The following is a 2,691-nucleotide window of genomic DNA, read 5'->3' as shown; positions in this document are numbered from 1 at the left end:
CACTGGCTCCACAGGAGGGTGCTGGTAGCCGTAAATCACTTGGGAGACGGCTAGATTGAAGAAGTTAAACCCGTTGCTTCCGCACGTGGCACGTATCCCCACCGGAGCTGGCGTCTGTGGGCTAGGTGTTTCTCCTCTCCTGCATCGTGTCCATCTTGAAATCCTATCTGTTTTACTTTCTCAATAGCTCTGCATACTGTTCCTGTCTCTTTATTCTATGCTACTAGGTATGTCTTCAGAGCCAGCCTCTCGCACTCCCAAACCCCACTCTCTGGAGTCTTACATTACCAGTGAACATCAGGCCAGGGCGCTCCCCTCCCTGGGAGGGTATGTTCCCTGAGTGCCGTTCCCTGGGGTGTCATTGCACGTGCCGTGGGACATTCTGTGTGAACCCTTGGACAAAGCCGTGGGGACCGTCCTTTCCCTGCCAGGCTTGCGGCACACCCCGTTGGCCAGGATGGCTACTGCGTGCGGATTTCCGGTGCCTGCCGCACCGGCAGGGCCCCCGGAGCATGGCAGGGTGGTCGTTCCACTCACCTTTGAGAACCACTGCCGTACACAGCCACGCGGAGTTCAAATCAGTGAGGGTTTGCGCAACTGTGCGCCACCACGCTGACATTCGGGCCTCTCCTGTGACGCTGCCCGCAAGTGCCTTTCTCGGCTGGACTGTCTGCTCTGCCCGTAGGGTCTGGCAAAGTGGAGAAAAAAGTAGGTTCTAGAGTCAAAAAGACCAGCTTTGGAATTTCAACTCATTACACGCATGAAATTGGACAAGCTCCTCGAGTTTGAGTCTCTTTTTATTTGTCATTAAATTCAACATGAGGGGCTGGGGAGATGGCTCAGTAGAAGAAGCGCTTGCCTGGCAAGCGCAAGGGCCTGAGTTCAATCCCCGGTTCCACCAAAAAAAAAAAAAAAAAAAGAGGGATTAGGCTTTGATGTCCACTTATAGCAGTGGCTGCAGTCAATAATAAGGTGTGGTGCATTTCAAAATAACTGAGTAAATTTCAGGTATTTTACCACAAAAATGTTACCTGAACTGCTGAATACATTGATTCGCTTAATTTTCATCATTCACATACATTTATGCATAAATCAAGACATCAAATTGCAGTGCACAAATGCAGCTACGTCATGATTTCTTAATTAAAATCATATTAATTAAAAGGAAAAGTGCCCCCCCCCAGTTGCCTCATATGATTTGTCTCGGTTACTTTTGTCTGTCCTTGCTGGGGCAAAATACCCACCACCCAAAGTGAGGGGAGGAAAGGTTTATTGAGCTCACAGTCAGTGGAGGTTTCAGTCCGCACCCAGCTGGCTCCAAGGCAGCCGCTCATGGCGGTGGAAACAGCAAGGGGCAGAGGGAGGGGCAGTGGCGGCGACCCCCTCGGTCCCCCTCCGTCCCCCTCCGCTGTGTTCGGGTGTCCGCCCCAGGGCAGGTGCAGCTTACACCCACAGTCCCCACATTGGAGCCTGAGTTAATCCCAGACGCCAGCGGCTGCCCCGCGACCGCACGAGGCGCGGGAGGGACAGCCAGGTGCAAGCCATACCTGTTCCAGCGCTGCGCGGGCTCAGCGGCGCGCACCCCGCACGCGACCGACACGCGCTAGCTTTTCTGCGCTTGGACCCTTCAGGGGCGCTCAGCGGGGCGCCACCGCGCGGGCTGTGCCAGGGACCGAGCTGGGGACAGGAGGGGTCGTTCTCGCTGTGCCCACGGGGGCTAGGGAGCGCGCCCTGCGTGCGCTCTGCTCCTCTTCACCGGCCGGGGACCCGCTGGCCTGCCTCGGGGCTGCGGCGCCCGCTCCCGGCGAGGCTGGGAGGAGGCCGCCTCCGGGGTCCGCCGCACGCTGCTCGCCCTTCGCAGCGACTGGCTCGGAGCTTCGAGTTTGGCTCAGCAAGTCTTCTCCCTCAACCTCGCTAACAGAGCAGGTGGTGGTGGTGTTCTAAGGGAGTCTTAGCCTAAGCTCTGGGCTCTGTTGCCCACTAAGTTTTGTTTCTTTAAAAAATTTAAGTGATTTTTTAAAAACTACGAATTTTAAGGAAAATTTGACAAAATGTGAAGTATTTATTAGTAGTCACGAGGTATGTATTGGTATATAAAGTTTTAAGAATATGTTTTAAAAATAATCTAGAAAAGTACTCTAAGAGATACAGGGCACACAGCGAATAATGAGGACAAGGCCTCGAAACGTAGAAGGGCAAATCGCCGGCGGCTCAACGCCCGCTATGCCCCATCTTGTCAGTAGATGGCGCCCTGCTCCTACCGTTAAAGCTTTCGCTCACACTAAGGTGTAAAGGGTCGCTAATTCACTGCAGCTGTCGCCGAATCGTCTTTGCGTCTTCCTTCATTACTCTGCGCATAGAAGGGTTTCCTGGCTAAGCCAGTGCTTTAAGTACAGTAACGACATTTATTTCCCGCATTTGCTGTGTTCGATTTTTCTCCTGATAACTCGTGCCACAGTCCCCCAAATTCTCCTCCTCCCGTCACGCTAACTTCCCCCAATTCTCTTACTCCAGGCAGACCCTTCTGGTTTCAGAAGATCGAGCTGTCCCTGTATCCGCCCATCCGCCACCCGCCCACGCATCTGCCATTCACCCCCGTCCAATCGCCATTCACTCAGTACCTGTCATATGCCAAGCTCCGCTGGCCGCAGGAATGCAGGATGTGTGGACAACGGTTGTTGCCCGCAGAGA

Source organism: Octodon degus, unplaced genomic scaffold (genome assembly GCF_000260255.1).
Source record: "Octodon degus isolate 3935 unplaced genomic scaffold, OctDeg1.0 scaffold00054, whole genome shotgun sequence".
Classification (NCBI taxonomy): domain Eukaryota; kingdom Metazoa; phylum Chordata; class Mammalia; order Rodentia; family Octodontidae; genus Octodon; species Octodon degus.
The sequence above is the reverse complement of the archived record's forward strand: the minus strand, read 5'-3'. Positions refer to the sequence as shown.